At 32.9% G+C, this 11,230-nt stretch overlaps 2 long non-coding RNA genes across 2 annotated transcripts; one reads left to right on the top strand and one right to left on the bottom strand.

Annotated features, from left to right (window-relative positions):
* Nucleotides 1–3,142: 3,142 nt before the first annotated feature.
* LOC122529439 lies at nucleotides 3,143–5,306 on the bottom strand. The gene is made up of 3 exons (XR_006306810.1): nucleotides 5,188–5,306; nucleotides 4,182–4,403; nucleotides 3,143–3,487 (listed from the first exon to the last, which is right to left on the bottom strand). It is a non-coding gene; the product is annotated as an uncharacterized LOC122529439 (long non-coding RNA).
* A 100-nt stretch (nucleotides 5,307–5,406) lies between these two features.
* On the top strand, nucleotides 5,407–8,463 carry LOC122529438. The gene is made up of 3 exons (XR_006306809.1): nucleotides 5,407–5,945; nucleotides 6,055–6,100; nucleotides 8,377–8,463. It is a non-coding gene; the product is annotated as an uncharacterized LOC122529438 (long non-coding RNA).
* Nucleotides 8,464–11,230: the final 2,767 nt, after the last annotated feature.

The raw sequence follows: 11,230 nt of genomic DNA, 5'->3' as shown, positions 1-11,230 counted from the left end.
CAGCTAGGGACGTTCGTTCCCTCTTCTTCGAGTGTTAAATAACCTGACAAGCGTTCGCGTCAAGCGTTTTGCATCGGGGGCAACGCCGCGCGACTCTGAAATTGGAAAAGTTCTATCCCCGCGCGAGAGGTTCTCCCGCGATTCTTGCTGAACGTGGCCCGTGCGAAGTTCCACCGGAAGCCAGCAACTTGCGAACAACGAACACTTTTATGACCCACCTCGCCCCCACCTGGGCGTGAAATTTAGGGAGAAGAAAAATAAGCGCGGAAGAATAGAAAGTACAGTTGGTTGGCAATCAATTGCTTTGCATTTCGTTTACTGGAATCTAATCCAGTTAATCTGCCAATCGTTATTCATAATGTATAGTAAATTAGCAATCTTGATTGGTTTTTGTAGTTTGTAATTTGTAAACGTAACTTTAATAATAAAGTGAAATAAAAGGTAATTTTTGAACCATTATAACCTTTATAATTGAGCATTGAGTTGTTGTTTACATTAAGCTATTATTTCCCTCCCTTTATTTCTTTATGTTCCTTGTTTGAACTTTGTAACCATCATTTTTTTAAAGAATTTCTATATATTTTCTTTCATCAAGTTACATTAACCAAAACTTGGTTAGTTTTTGTTTACATGCAACCTAGGTTAGGTTCACACGATTGGCTTAAGTACTGTTAGGTTAGGTGCAACTTTTGCTCAGGTCTACGCTAAAAGAATGTAACAACTAATTTTATCTGTAACGTATTATTTCTTCACATTGCCATAACATGTTTAAATGTGTTAATGATTCACATCGTTCAAATGGGATCATGCTGTAACTAAATATTACTATTGGAAACTATTTGCGGTTTGAATAGATCCAGCAGTAGACCAAAACCAGAGAGAAACCTAACCTAAAGAAACATTCGGTTTGCTGCTATGTAACTCTGTTATTTATTCATCATATAACCTTATGTATGCATATATTATATACGTAATTTTAAATTTTTAGTCACTTGTAATTCTTGTAATTGTTATAATTGTTACTTGTGTGTGTGTGTATATATATACAATTATACATAATATATATATTATAATTTTATACATGATATATGAGTAACAATTATAACAATTATAAGAATTACAAGTAAAAATTTACAAGTAAGAATTACGACTAAAAATTTTGTATATTGTTCATAATAATTATAGATGAAAGAAACTCTATCTGGGTCGCTCATAATGACGTAAAGTGTAAAGTACTCGTTTGCATTGGAAACAAACCCTCGCAACGATATTAAAACATCTTAAAAACCGTGGAGTTTACTTTCAGACGTAAATCTCGCGGAAGTTAACGGAGAAAGAGAACCGAAATAAATTTCCCTCGCTGATAACTGTTACAAGCACTCGAAATAAATTTCCCTCGTCAATGACTATTGGGAGTGGAATGCGGACTTTATGCATTTTAAAAGTTTTATGAACGTTGTTAAAGAAGTAACACTTAAAAAGGATTTGATTTATCTACCCTGTAGGGTGTCCCGGTTTGGATCTTATAATCTTATACTATACTTAACTATAACTTAACCTATAATTTTGTATATACAAACTTAATCCCAAACCTAATTCAAACCTAACCCAAACCTTATATATACAAATTTAAGCTATAATCTTATATACGCAAATTATAACAATTACTAGTTGAAAATATTATCCTTAGTTTGAACCTTATGTATTACCTTATATGTGCAAACTTAACCTATAATCTTGTATATACAAATTTAATATATAACCTTACATATACAAACTTAACCTATAATCTTATGTGTATAAATAAGTTATGACAATTACAACTACACAACTGAAAATATTGTCCCGTTTGAACCTTACAGTGTTATATGTAGAAACTTAACCTACAAACTTAACATATAACTTTATATTATACTTAATCTACAGACTTAACATATAACTTTATATATACAAATATGTATATATATAATCTTATAGTCTTATATGTAGAAACTTAACCTACAAACTTAATCTACAAACTTAACATATAACTTTATATATACAAACTTAACCTATAATCTTTTATGCATAAATAACAGTTATAACTAAAGATTTGTTTCGTTGTTCATAATAATTATAGACAAAGAAAACTCATAATGTGTAAAGTACAGTTTTGCGTTCCACGGATATTGAAGTATTTTAAAAACTGTAGAATTACTTTCTGACGCAAATTTCGCGGAAATTAATATGGAAAGGGAACCGATATCTTTCCCTCGCTGATAACTATTATGAGCAACCGAAAGTTTTCTCATCAATAACTGTTACGAGTAATCAAAATTTATTTCTCTCATCAATAATGGTTATTGGTGAGGGAAACATTGTTCGAGTACTCGTAATCGCTATTTGTAATCGAAAATATATTTTAGTCGGAAAGAGAGATAATTGTCCATGACAAGTGTATTACTAAACATATAAGTATTCTCATAGTCTACAGTAGTAATCATTTTACGATTAATGATTGTTTTATTAATCATGACCTTCGATTACAACGACTTTAATTATTTCTCTTATTCATTAATCATTACCTGATGAATCAGCAATCATAATTAATATCCTGATTCCGCATTAATTATTAACTAAGTTAACGTTCTATTTAACTCTCTTTCATGTTATATAACGGGTGTGAAAAGTGGGGATATTATTTTTTCGTCGAAAATTCGTTGTAAATACGTGAAAAATTTATTTATTAAGAATTTATTTTTCACGACTCGCCGAATCCTTTATGATCCTCTTAAAACTCGCTGCACTCGATTTTTCTTTTCTTCGATCATTCTTCGATGAAATGTCACGATCTCTTGAATTCTCGTCGTTCAACGTGAGAAAAGAACAAAAGCAAATCGTGCAAGTCTTAAAAAGTCGTTGCAAAAGGAGGAGACATTTCGATCTTCAAAATCGCTAAACGATAGATTAACGATAGTTCAAAAAAAAAAAAAAAAAAAAATTTGATTCGTCGATAATCGTGGAAAATATCCTGATCGTTCGTCGACGTTCGATCAGATTGTCCAAATTTTGCCCAAATTCTGTCCCTGACCGTAGCCTGCATGCCGATTTGTATCAGCGCGCGTCTCGAAACTCTCGCACGGAAATTCTCGCACCTGGTGCATGAATGAGTACTTCCAGCTGGATGGCCGAAAGGATAATAGGTGGGCGGGTTAGCCGCGTAGAAAGTTACATAGGGTCGGTGCACGTAGCCTTGACCCGTTTCCATCGAGCGGGGCAGGTCAGTAGAGTGCGTCGGTACCGACGTTACGGAATCGAGCTTTCGCTCGCGCGTTGCGTGCAGAGGTACCGGGCTTCCACGATCACCGTTGTGTCGTCTGTTCGCCGGTGAACGCGCGAGAAACTCGAGGAAAATTCCGAGGTCACGTGACTCTTCTTTTCCTCCCCACCCCTCTCTCATTTTTCCTTCTCGTCTTTTTTTCTTTCTTCGCTTCCTCGTTGTTTACAGCTATAATTGAAATTTACGTTGTCAGTTGTCGATGATTAGCGCGCGTATGTTTACGCAAATGCACGTTTTCGTAGAAATGGGAATGAAAGACGCGGGAGAGATTCAATAGAAATTCGTTACGTCGCTTAAATTTACTTTTCAGCTTGCGTCTTACATTTTGCACGATGCATACGTTTTGCATGTCAAATACGGTTTAAAAACCGTCGTATACAGGGTGGGCCAAAAGTTTCTTCGCATTTATTTTTTTTTTCTTTTTAATAAAACTACAACAAACAAAATGTAAGAATAAGAAACTAATTTTAACTTAATTTTTAAATTTGGTTTAGTTAATTTTTAAATTTAGGTTAGTTAATTTTTAAATAATTTTTAAATTTAGTTTAAATAATTTTTAAGTAATTAGTTTAATTTTTAAATAATTAGTTAGTAAATTCAGCTTAATTTGTGTGTTTTAATCTGTGAAAACAAAAAAAGAAAATTAAAAAGAATGTACAATAAAAAAAATAAAATACAGATTTATTTTAGTAGGAAGCGATTTTTGGCCCACCCTGTATACATACTGTCCATTCTATTATATTACCGGTTGAAGCTCACAGAATTTTAACGTACAATCCGTTATACACAGGGTGTCCTAGAATCGAAGGTGCAGCCAGTGAGGGAATGATGTTACGCGAAAGAATAAATATTTTTTTCTCACTTGAAGCTCCGTTTACAAGCAGGTCGGGTTTGTAAGTTGGTCGCTCGAATGCGACCAGTGTCTATACACGTCTTGATCAATGTCGGATCAATTAGTAACGATCCATGACGGATCGATCTCCAAGATATTTTCAACAAAAGTCGGCCCATTTATTTCACCTGACAGGCCGCGTTTCCATTTCGCTGATTAATAATTCGCCGGGTTACAAACGAACGACAGACGCTACAGAAAACAAAATTTGAGCTTGAATTTCGAACAATTTAAATTTAAAGGATATATTGGTTTAAGAGGTTATGTTTGGATCATGATCCTAGAATTTGTTTCGTGTTTGTTCGATCGTTCGTATGACGATTTTGTCGCTGTTAGAACACATCTTTGAATACATTATGTCGATACAATGAACAATTTCGAATCGCCAACCATAACCTCTTAAACCAGCCTAGTTTAAATTTAAATTAAAATACAGCTTGTGTCTTGTAGTTAGATAGACAGTGTATATAGCTATAGTATGTTTAGTTAGACAGTTTAAACAATTATACGTTGCAACGTTCGCGAACCATAACCTCTTAAATTGTACAATTCTGATTCAAATTTAAATTTAAATATATATGATTTATGCGATTGTTACTCGTCGTAATGTTCAAATATTCATCAATTGTATCGTTTTGAATCGAACCATAACCTCTTAAATTGCAAATTAACAATCTAAATTTAAATTTAGACTTACTTAATATACGTGATTTATATTTGCTCTAGTATTCAAATACTCGTGAAAGAGTTATATCGACATGAACCATACCGAATCGAACCATAACCTCATAAATTGCAAGTTAACGATCCTAATTTCAATTTAAACTTAAATACATGTAGTTAATGTTCGTTATAATGTTCAAATATTCATGGAAGAGTTGTATCGATACGAACTACTTCGAGTCGAACCATAACCGCAAATTGTAAATTAACAGTCCTAATTTGAATTTAAATTCAGCACGTGTATATAACTTACGCGATTATACTCGCCATAATGATCGAATATTCATCGAGAAGTTACGCTCGATACGACCAACTATTTCCTAATCCAACCATAATCTCTTAAATGCCGTCGTAATTTAAATTAAAATTAAAATATAGACGATCGCACTCGTTACGAAGAGACGAGTGACAGAAGGATCTGGAAGGAACGCGAGACGTTTCAGAAAGTTATCGATCGTCGATAAGAATGCAGTTGAACCTGTCGACGACATTTTACTCGTGAGGATTCTCGGATTAGCGTGGTACGACGCAGGTATCTCTCATCCGATTGACATCGATACCGGATTGTTCGACCGAAAAATTACGCGACAAAAGCGCCTTCCTTTCTTGCAAAATTTTTCACGAACGTGCTTAACGTGACAGGCAACTCCGAGAGAGGATAGGTCATTGTGAGAGAGAAAGAGGTTACATAACCTCTTTCTTGGTGGTTGTGTTTAGCCGGATCGTCCACGTGTCGATCAAGATTATCCGCCGTACGATCGCGATAGCCGTGGAACTCGTTCGAACTTCTTACCACGAAGGCAAAGGTCAGATTGTCAATTAGCTGGTGATAATCCAAGGCAAAGTGATTCCAGATAAAGGAAAGTCGAATCGTTTTGCCACGTAACTGTGACGATTACGTAACGTGAAAGGATAGTAACCTAACGTCGTGTCTGGGGGCTAGAGAGGAGGAGAGGGAAGGATCTTTTACACGCTTTTTTTTTTGACAAACTCTTCTAACTCACAACGTTGGTAATTAAGAGTCATTTTTTATTAACCATAATTTTTTAATATGTTGTGGAAGTCAATATATTGGACAATTTTTGGTTACATTAAAACTAGAAGCTTGGATCATTTTTAGGTTATGTTTGGGTAATTTCTGACTAAAACGCTGAAGTTATATAAAGGTGAGGCTCGTTATTTAAAATGTAATTGTATAATTGTAATTAGACTGCGGATCTATGCGAAAATTATGAATTTTCGGAAAACAAATGTTTCAAAGCTTATCGATACACCTGATATATTGTATCAGTAATATCTACAGTAACAATCGAGATATATGTCTGTTTCATATATATCTTTGCTCTTTCCCTTTCTTCCCGTTCATTTTCCAACGTTCCAGACTTTCGAAGACGAGATTTCAAGTTTTCTTAACTAAGCCGCGGCGCGCGAACAGCCACACTTGGCCGATCGTGTTTACGAGGTAAGGTCAGCTCGGCTGGCTGGCGACTTAATCTTGATTCGCACGCGAGTCGAAGCCGCCGCGACCGAAGCCAGATTCGTTGGGTCAAGGTGCACCTTGTGCAGTTGCACGCACCGCCGAGTGACCGTGACGACTCTGCTCGCACATGTCGCAAACTCGTTCGTGCACTTTGCTTGCAACTCTCAGTTGCGGATCTTTCAGTCATTTTTTTTTCAATCGTTTTGTTCAATGCTTTGAACGATTAAATCAGGCTGGCGAACTCGCGTATAGGGGAAGAGCTTGACCTCTTCATACTTACCCTGTCCTGTTGTCTATTTCTCCTCGTTTTTTGTAACTAAAATTAAAAAAAAAAATTTGTATCGACTAAAGTAATGTAAGAGTGTATAATAATAATAATAATGTTGTGTATAATAGTAATATAATATATAAATAATGCTAATAATAATAAATTATAAAATATAGTAATAATAATGATAATAATAATAGTTGAATAATAATAAATTGTTGAATATAGCAATAATAATAATAATTATAATAATAAATTGTTGATATAGTAATGATAATAATAATAATTATTGAATAATAATGAACTACTACTTTTGATGTGACCGTGATTTTTAGTACACTTTCGAAACCATAACATCTAATTTTTACTCTAACGGAGGTTGATATCTAGCCAGTAGAATAGGTCACTATAGGTTCAGCCGCCCGCCAGTAGAAACGGTCAATCGTAAGCGTACCTCTCTACACGCTCCATTGAGCAACTAAATTTTCCCTCGTAGATCCTGTCGCAAATATCGCATTCCAAATCTAAATTTGGTATCAACTTTGTATCAACTGCACAATTTCCGTAGAGTCTTCTTTTTCTACTCTATTAATACAAAATTAACTTAACTTAATGTTCTATTTAATACAAAAAATTCTTTCTTTCTATTCACCAATATATTTTCTTATATTAGTACATTAGAAATAATGAAAAGTTGCTATAACTATTTATAATAATATTATTAAACGCTAGATATTACATTACTATACACACTATTATATTTTAATACTGTGTATATTACTATACATTCCATATTATTAGACACACTAGAAAACATAACCTCAGTTTTCAAGCTGAGCTTATCATTCCTTACATAACCTAATATTATAATGTATTTTACAAGCTGACATTATCCATTTGATCCATATTACTATACTTACTTCTAATAATATTACTATAACTACTTCTAACAATATTATTAAATACTAGATATTACTATACATACTATTTTGTTATAATACTGTGTATATTACTATATTATTGTACACTAATTGCTATATTACTATACTATTATATACTATTATACACTATATTGTTATATTACTATACTATTATATGTTATATCAGAAAACATAACCTCAATTTTCAAACTCATTCCTTACATAACCCAATATTATAATGTATTTTACAAGCTGGCACGATCCATTTGATCCATATTACTATAACTACTTATAACAATATTATTAAACACTAGATATTACTATACACATTATTTTGTTATAATGCTGTGTGTATTATTATATATATTAGACACTATATTACTATATTACTATACTATTATATGTCATGTGAGAAAACATAACCTCAATTTTCAAACTTTTCTTGTCATTCCTTACATAACCCAATAGGTTAACATTAGATATTACTATACACACTATTTTCTTATAATATTGTGTATATTACTATATTATTATACACTATATTGCTATATTACTATACTATTACATGTCATGTGAGGAAACATAACCTTAATTTTCAAACTGATCTTGTCATTCCTTACATAACCCAATAGGTTAGACATTACTATACACACTATTTTCTTATAATATTGTGTATATTACTATATTATTATACACTATATTGCTATATTACTATACTATTACATGTCATGTGAGAAAACATAACCTGAATTTTCAAACTTGTCACTCTTTCAGTGATGAATGGATGGTAAAATCTCTGCCAAACAAATCACGTTCTTCTTTTCAAACAGAAGTTCTGTTCGACCCTTCGATAAATCTCGGACGACTTTCCAAAAGTATCCTTCTCGGGGCGGACTTGCCAGTTAGTCGTGACGAAAGGACGGGCGAGGACGCAATCGCGATTCGACTGGGAATAAACTGATAATTTCCACTAGTCTCGCGAAGTTGCTAATTAGTAATTATGGATGTTGGTTAGTCGTGGCTCGTCGCTGCAGGCTCGAACCCGAGGACTTCGTCGCTCGCCGGGGAAATTAAATCGAAACATTTTCGGCTATCTGTTACCGCTGTTTCACCGGGAACTTTACACGGTAAACCTCCACGACGAGGGGAAGTTGGCCTGCGAAACCAGGCCGCGGCTGTATCTCGGAATTCTCGTTTCTCGAATCGAGGAAGCGTTCGATCCTCGAAGAAATGGAATCCAAATGGAAGCTTGTTTCACCTTCCATTGAGCAGAGCTGGGTGATATATAGGGTGTGCCAAAAGTTCCTTCCCACCTGTTCTTTCTTAATAAATCATAAAATCTAAGAAATTGATTTTATCAATTTTAAATTTAAGTTAAATTTAAGTTCAAGCCTGATTTTTTTTCGTTGTGTTTTAAAAATTTGTCATGTTAAAAAAATTACAGATTTACTTTAGTTGGATGTGATTTTTGACCCACCCTGTAGTTGCAAAGCTATCGTTTCGGACAAAATTGATTTCGTTTGAAATTCTATAAGCAATCGCCTCTAAAATTTATTGTCATTTATTGTATCGTAGGAACTAGTGAAATAAAATAAATAATATATGTTAAATGGCAACGTTTAAAATAAAGAAAGTAAATTAAAATATTTTCAATAAACTCTTCAAACAAAACACTATTTTCAGATATTGTTTTAAAGACTCGCTGTATCAAACGAAATATTTTATTTTCAAGCTTGTGTACGTTGTGCAAACTTTGGAAATAAATAGGATTATTTACCATTTGCAATTTAAAACAGTATTTTATTCATCTCTGACAATTGGACTACATGTGTTCACGTGCGCGGAATATGCAAAAATTACCAGCGGAATACGCTGCAAAAATATGCAAACTAAGTTAGCAAAATACAGAGTGTTTTTTATGTTATTTTAGGCAAATATTTATTCGAAATCATTCAAACGATGCCTAATTGAATTATACAAGAAAGATGTAATAAAGTATATAGCTATATTATTATTAAATACTTGGATCTCGATTTTTTTAATGACTCAGATTAATCGTAAAATGCGCAAAGTAACGTCCTCTTTCGCAAATATAACACAATATTGTTCCTCTTAGATTTACATTTTCATTGCACTGCTATTTTGTGTTTTGTTGTATTTATTTCTTTTTGTTTGTTTTGTGTTTGTCTCCTTTATTGTTGTCGTTTTTTTTCTTTTTTAAACGTGTCTTTTCTTTTCTCAGTGGGTTTTACATATGAAAATAAATAAATAAAATGAAGTGAAATAGAATAAAACGAAAATAAAATGAAATAAAAATGAAACAAAATGAAAGAAATGGATAGAAAATAAAATAAAATAAAACAAGGTGAAATAAAATGAAAGTATGGTTGTTGATCCTTGGAAAAAGTAACTAGACAATAGATAGTAGGTTAGGTTTTAGGTTTTAATGGGCTTTACTTGTTAAATAAACATATAAATAAACAAAATGGAACAAAAAAATGAGAAAAAAACTAAAAGAAATAGATAGGAAATAAAATAAAAAGTTGTGAGGCATGGTTAACTCTTTGAGAAAGTAACTAGGCAAATAGATAATAGGTTAGATTATCGGCCTCAGTGTAGCTTCATCTGTTAAATAAATATATAAATAAATGAAATGGAGTGAAAAATGAAAAAAGAATAAAATAAAATAAAATGAAACGAAGTGAAATAAAATGTAGTAAAAATTGCCAAGTATGGTTAACCCTTGGAAAAAGTAACTAGATAGGCAAATAGGTTTAAACCACGTTTGGAAAGTCCCTCCGTCTTTCGATGTTGGCCTGTTTACCTTGCTCGGTCGCGTTTCACAGAGTCGAGAAGCACGCTCCGGTCCAAGGATAGTAGATTAGAGCTTTTACATGAAAAGGGGAAAGATGTTCGGCACGGTCCGTAGCACTTGATTGGCCTCTAAGTAGAAAAGTCCATTAAACATCGGGCCGTGCGTGGGGGCGCATGCGCCGCACGTGCCTAACCTAATATAAACGTTCATATTTACCGATCTATGATCAAACTTCAGTCGTTTGTAATGAAAGCAAAATTATTCGATTCGTTCTCCGACTCATCGATTCAATAATAATATTCAATCATTTATTATAATATTTCATTTCCATCGATGCTATATTATTCACTTTCATTCTTTCATTGTCGTGGAAGTAGCTCGTGGTTCATGATTCTAATGTATTATTCATTTTATACATTTCAATTTTCATAGAAGCGAACTGAAATTCATTTCGTTTTTATTTACTGTGCTTGTGTTCGTTTCGTGGTTTGATTTTCGAACAAGTAAATCGCAATGAAAATTAATTCCCTTCGTGTGTTGTTTATTTTGTAAATTCATTTCGTATCTGTTCGTCATACAGGGTGGGTGAAAAGTTTCTTTTCATTTGTCTTTTTTGATAAAATATTAAAATATAAGAAGAAACTGTTTTTATTATTAATTTTAAATTAAATTTAAGTCCAAACGTGATTTTTTTAGTACAGTATAGTCTATTTTATTAGTACAGTGTATTATATAGTAATATAGTGCATGTTATTAGTATAGTATAGTATATTTCAAATCAGTCGAGAATATCTAGTGCCACAAGGCAATTCC

Source organism: Frieseomelitta varia, unplaced genomic scaffold (assembly GCF_011392965.1).
Source record: "Frieseomelitta varia isolate USP_RPSP 00005682 unplaced genomic scaffold, Fvar_1.2 scaffold_287, whole genome shotgun sequence".
Classification (NCBI taxonomy): Eukaryota; Metazoa; Arthropoda; class Insecta; order Hymenoptera; family Apidae; genus Frieseomelitta; species Frieseomelitta varia.
This window is presented reverse-complemented; position numbering and strand designations above follow the sequence as displayed.